Genomic DNA, 7,050 nt, shown 5'->3' on the forward strand with positions numbered 1-7,050 from the left:
GGAGACCATGCAATAAACAGAGGTACTACCTGTCAAAGTAAAATGCCCAGCTTGCATTATCATTTAACCTCTGGAACAGTGACATGACGAAGCATTCTGGTTACTTACAAAGACAGTTTACGCAAAAACTACAGATTTGTTATTATTTACCCTCATGTTGTTCAAAATCTGTATGACTTCATTTCTTTGGTGGTATACAAAATATAGCAGAATGCTTGAGTTGCTGTTTTCCATGCAGGGAACATGAAAAAGGATAAAAAAAAACACTGTAAAAGCACCATAACATTATTCATATACAATATATATCTGTCTTTTGAAGTCTTTCAATACTTTTATGTGAGAAACAGATTTAAATTTGAGCCATTATTGACTGAAATCCTTTTTTAAAATAACTTGCTTTATGTTTCATGAAAGACAGAAGTCATATTGTCTTCATGAAAGACATGAAGGTGAGTAAATGTTGACAGATTTTTCATTTGTGAGCGAACTATATCTTTAAAAGAAATAATTGGCATCAGAGGACACACACATGATATAAAAACTACACTACCAATTAAAATTTTGGGGTAATATATATCTCATGCTCATCAAAGCTGCATTTATTTAATCAAAAATACAGTAAAAAATATTGTGAAATATGATTACAATTCAAAATAGCTCTTTTCTATTTTAATATATTTTAAATGTATTCATGTGACGCAAAGCTAAATTTTCAGCTTCATTACTCCAGTCTTCAGTGTCATATGATCCTCCAGAAATCATTCTAATATACTGATTTGCTGCTCAAGAAACATTTCTTATTATCATCAATTTTGAAAACCCTTGTGAATTTTTTGTAGAAACTATAATGACTTTTTCAGAATTCTTTGGATGAATAAAAAGGTTCAAAAGAACAGCATTAATTTGAAATGGAAATCTTTATTGTCATACTTCATCTATGTACCCTTGCTGAATAAAAGTATTAATTTCTTTCACTAAAAAAGATAAAAATCTTAATGACCTCAAGCTATTGAACGATAGTGTACATTGGAAAAAAAATCACAAAGAAAAATAATTGATTCACTCACATTAAGCCCAGCTATTTTGTATTGTTTAGCTTGGACTGTTGGAGACATACAGTAAAACACAGAAATAGTAACAAGGAACTGTGCTTTTTCGTCCACATTGAGACAGTGAACAGTTTGGTTATGTATGGTCGGAGGCTGATTAGATTCATAGATAACTTAGCCAAACTCCTCCCTGTCTGACCCTGCCACTGCCATGCCCTCTGTGGACTGTGGGAGATGGCAATCTGTCTGTGCCCTCCCCTGTGTTTACCCACCCAGTGGTTTCATCCTGGAGGCTGAGCTGCAGGCCTGGGGCACATATGGGAACTGGTGGTGCCCCTTCCTGTGGCTGTGGTTCATCACTCTCTGTAATCACAGCACTGTGGGTGTCTGAGCTACAGGGGACCTGTGTGTCGCACCGGGCATCATCTGGACACCCAGACAAACAAGATGATGCCAGTCTGGCTGACGATCTGGTGCTTTCATAATAAGGGAGGAAAAAAATCCCATACTTGCTTTATTTAACTGAAATAATTTATATAGCTTTAAATTACTTAAATCACAATAAATATGCAATTATAATGAATTATATATTGGGGGGAAACACTTAATAAACTATATATATATATATATATATATGTGCAGTAGCTCACAGGAGTACACCCCTCAAATTTTTGTAAATATTTTATTATATCTTTTCATGTGACAACACTGAAGAAATGACACTTTGAGTTTCACAATTTGAGTTGAATTACTGAAATAAATGAACTTTTCCACGACATTCTAATTTATTGAGATGCACCTGTATGTATGCACACAAACAGAAAATATAAATAAAAATGCATCTATTAGGAAAATTAGGTAATGAATGAGTAACATTTGAAGCTGTCAGTTGGATAAAGGGCTGTAAATGACCTTATGATTATAATAATTTGGCAGGTTGTGACAAATTTACCATTTTTTCATTTCAGGATTCTTGAAGCTATTAAGTGGTTCTGTTGTCTTCATTGAAGTGAAGCATATAAAAAAATCATCAAATGATAAGAGAGTGCTTTTTTATTACAACAAAGTCATTTTGGGGATTTGTGTATGTGTGATGCTATTTTGGAATGGAAATGAATTTTACAATTGTTGTTCATCCATACAGAGAAAAGTGTTAGAAAAGTACTACTCTGTTTGTATAAACCTAAAGAAAATCACCAGAAATTCAGACACAAGGCAAACAGAGAAAGAAAGAAAAAACATTGGAATTTTTTCTCAGATCTTCAGGGTTTTGCAGCAATTATTGTGAAGTGTTACCAGATGTCTCGTGGTGGAGGTTATCTTATCCTTGAGCTTTGCTTTGCTTAAAGCTTTCTCAGATTAAAAAAACAAAAACACCATGCAACCACATGGCAACAAACTATGATTTATGATGCCATCCACAAGGTACAGCTACATCAGTAAAATACAAATCTGACTCTCTTTGAACTTTTCTCGAGCTCTACTCAGTATTTTCTCTGGTGAGTTTATTGACAGCCCATCCCGTAGTGGATTGCATTTCAGCTTTCAGTCTTTCTTGGACTGAACGATTTTACCTTAATCCTCAAATTGCGCTGAAAATGTAGCTGTATTAGCGGTTCTTTTCTCTGTATGGATGAAATATTTACTTAAACAGTCTTTTTCAGTCATTCAGGGCAGTCTCAGTTATTTAACCCCAGGGTGGTTTTGATTTTATCCAACGGCATTTGAGAAAGACAGCTCTGTTGTTTTTGGATGAAGCAATATCATGCCACGTTTGGTCTCGAGCAATTTTCGGTGTGACAGCTTAGATTTTATTCAGAGAAACATGCAAGACTTGTTTCAAAGCCAAGTCTTCAATACCCTCGAGAATGGGTAAACTGCAACGGAAGCCTGTGCTACTAAGCACCGGTTGTTCATTTTAAAGATAGGGATCAGCAGGCAAAAGAGTGCAGAACACACATCTGGGAGGTTTGATGCAACGTACATGAGACGTGCCATGAAACACAAAGGTTTGCACCAGCAATCTTAATTGACCTTCACAAAGTCAGCACATATAATGTTTAATACAGCATAATCTACATCGTGCAGATGATTTGAGAGTAAAAGCAAAGCACGGAGCCTGGAAACACATGATATGGTGGAAACTTTGTTCGTGAGGCAAAGTGGCAGGAAAAGTCTGGCATGAGATGAAGATGGCAAAGTCTGCTTTCTCCAGTCTGAGGTGACAAAGAGCCCGTAAAGTCCCAGCAGGAGGTGTAATTGAGCCATAATGAAACATTTTATTGTCTAGTAATTGTGTGATGAAAAAAGAATAGCATTAAAACCAGTGCAAACGCACATATGCACTCACACGTTGCATGCTTGCATTGGTATAAATTCTCTTTGAAAGCTGTAGATGCTGTCCAGTCATTGAGATTTGATTGCGTTCTTGTATACTAATGTCACTTTAATGACAGGATCGCAAACCCACGCGGTGTTGTGTGGAAGCCTCCAGCCCTGTAACTTGGAGTTCACGGAGGCTTTTAATAATGAGGGACCTGTAGATTTATGAAACAACATTTTGAATTCAGTGTGCAGTAGGGCAAGAGCACAGAGGTGGAAAGAAGGACTGAATAGAAAAACGGGTAAGGAGTGGAAAGGAAACACAGCTAACAGGGAACGTTCTCAGAACGTTCTGGCTAGGTTTTCTCAAAGTTAGGAATACACGATATTCCGAGAACGTTAATTGAACATCCATTCAACGTTATCTGATCTTTAACTAGCATTCTCAAAACATTAGCTCAAAAACATTATTTATACATAATTTATGGAACGTTTTTCTAAAGCATTTTAGATGGACGTTCGTTTGTTTAGAGAACATTCAAAAGTAACATTCCCATAATGTTTGCAAAATTATCAAATGGAACGTTTGCCTTAATGTTGTTTAATGCTCACATAACCAAGATTTTTTTTAAGCATTTGAAAAATAGCCATTTTGAACGTTCAGAAAATATTTTTTCATGACTTAATATAGGAACCTCAGCAAAATGTTCTTAGAAATGTGAAATGTTCTTAATGTTCTCTTTCTAGCTGGGAAGGCGCTCAGGAATATTTTACACTTAAAAAATGTTGCATATTCTTAGGTTAATGGAGAAAATTATTTAATGTATTCCTGCTGAAAAGGCCATCTTAGGTCAGCATCAGTTTGTGCTGGTTTGCTGTTGCCCAGTATCACTGTGCTATTAGCAAAACTTTGTAAGGCTGCTTGAGCAGCCCAGTCTTTGTAGTTGGTTGACCAACGTAATTTTAATAGATAGTTCAGATGCATGGTAGAGTATATCCAGTAGTAAACATGTTGGTATTATTAGCATCAATTTAATTTTTTCATTATTTTTAACAGAAAAAGAGAAAAGTAATTAAATAGACAAACAAATAAAGTGCAGGTTATCTTTTTAAATAATTATTTTATATTGAAAATGTATTTGAAGGTTATGTGTTATTTCAAAGGAAACGTCTTCATATGATTTTAAATTACGCATTGATTTAGTTGATTAAGAATGAACTAAAGGTAATTTGACTGTTTATTCAAGTCAAAGAAATGATGTAAATATCCCTGAGCAAACCTGACTTATTGGGCTAAACCAATGAGAATAATTTATAAAGAACAGATCAGGTTGAAATGTTTCATTGAAGTGTATGTTCACAAACTGAAAGCATATAGCTTTGCTTTAAGCAATTTAAGCAAAGTTGTACAGACTGATGAAAATGTTCCCTCTTTGGTATAAAGAGCAGGACTGCAATCAAATGTTTGATAAATGCAAAGTAAATTGTGCCACACTTATGTTTGACTGGAGCAATTCCCCAGTGTTTGATGAGTCCATAGACAACATCACTCACAGAAAGCAACATGCTTGTAAACACTTTATCTGAACGCATATGTGTGCTAGTGGGAGGGACAATCGAGCTGGCAGATCGGCCGCCCCCCGGCCTGCCAGCAGATGGCTTCAATTGAGCAGGAGATGGTGGGTGGACGTGCTTGCTGGTAATTACTAGGACACCTCTATATGATTCCTTAAATAGCAGCTTTGTTTGGACTAAAAATAAACTCTGGAGTACATAAAGGAATCATGACCTCTGACATTTGACAGAAAGCTCAGAAGACTTTGACCATGGCCCCATAAATAGCGGAGGTCCCATTTACAGATCACCTGCAAACGCGTACACACACATAATAAGCTATAATTGTAGCACAGCCCCAGGCAGCAGGGCTTTGGTTCAGTTTAGATGGCAGAAGATTGTAGTTCAGAAATCCCATTCAAGTGCTGTAACAATGTTACTATTAATGTTTGTCACTCACAACATAAAGATATCAACTGACAGCAGCACATTCATTATACAGAATACATAGATGTTTTGCGGCAAGGAGTTTGAAGTTCTCTGGAAATGCTGTCTTCTAACATTGAATACATTCTTAAATAGCTTCAGGTTGTTCAAAAACATGCATATACAAAAGTTGTCACTGGTGCAGTACTACAAAAATTTACTATTTAGGTACAAATATGTACACTTTAGGTTCTAATATGTACATTTAGGCTACTAATATGCACTCTTTACGGGTAAATAAGGTACAAAGGTGTACCTTTTTTAAAGGTACTGCCCCAGTGACAACTTTTGTCAGTGTCACCTTTTTTTTCTGACAGTGTATGAGTAGGTCATTAAATCTTTAATTTAACAATTTTTTCAAAACATTTATTCATTCACAAACAAAATATATGACTGTTTTTATGACTGAGTAAATTAATTATTCACTAAACCAATTCTTTCATAAACACTTATTAAGTAAAGAAACACCACTGTGTGTGCTGCTCAGAAATGCACAACTGTTAGTGCTTCAACACTGTGTTTGTAACTATTTTCATTAAAGGAGCAATATTAGACAAAATAATGTAAATAGTGTATTGTCCATTATGTAAGTTACAATATTAACTTCTTTTTTATTGAACTGTTGTGCAAAAGCAATATTCCACTCACAACTGACCCTTTGCAAAGACCCGCTCCCTTAGTTACTGTTGCTATGTCCGACAAGCCATTCCACTCTTACGTCACACATCATGTTCTCACACAGTGAAAAATACATCGTGGAGCAAAGAAGAAACTGACAACACGCTGACAGACAAGACACAGCAGGTTACTTCTGGTATAAAACTAAGTCTTAGCTTTCAAATTGTGTAATGTTTTAAGAAATTCAAATAATAATGTGTCGTGACAGATCACTGTAGCTCCTCTGTTAAAGTGGCACATGAAGCGGTCATCTCTCCCTCTATACTAGTTATAGCATGAAAAAAACATGAATGAACATCAGAAGGTATCTTGTTTAAACTGCAGAAAGACATCAATGAACACCATTTTGTTCATGTCCACCGACGTTAATCTACTCTCCGGTCTGGTTTGTTTGTCGGACAAAAATGGCAGATTCGGCGTTTTGATTGGTCAGATCGCCTGTCAATCAAACTCCCAGGGTCACTTGTGCTGTTTATATGAATTGTGAGCACAACACCACTCTTGCTCATGTAGTAGGCCTATTACTTAAATTAGCAAACAAAGGACTTTTTTTTTTATAACCATCTGTATATTCTTTTATAGTCTAACAAGCTAATACAAAAAAATATTATGGATTCATTTCTATACTGGAACCAGTTTTTTAAAATCGGTTATGCAAGCTGTCCAGTTTTAAATATATATGACAGCAAAATATAAAACCCACAAATACTAGGCTTTGAATCCAATTGAAGGTCTAAAAACAACACAGAAAAGCACAGACACACACACACACGCAAACCAAACCTTCTCGTTTCACCTGGGAACACTCTGCAACCAGCCGTTGCCCAAACCATCGAACCTGCATGAACTTTGACCTGGCCTTCACCAAGCTTCAGCCAATACTGGGCTGGCATGCTGTAGACATAAAGACAAATGGCCCTATCAGTGTAAAGTGCCTAATGACTAACAGGTGTGTGGGGGT

The sequence above is a fragment of the Sinocyclocheilus rhinocerous genome, unplaced genomic scaffold (assembly GCF_001515625.1).
Source record: "Sinocyclocheilus rhinocerous isolate Xijiao unplaced genomic scaffold, SAMN03320098_v1.1 scaffold485, whole genome shotgun sequence".
NCBI classification, from domain to species: domain Eukaryota; kingdom Metazoa; phylum Chordata; class Actinopteri; order Cypriniformes; family Cyprinidae; genus Sinocyclocheilus; species Sinocyclocheilus rhinocerous.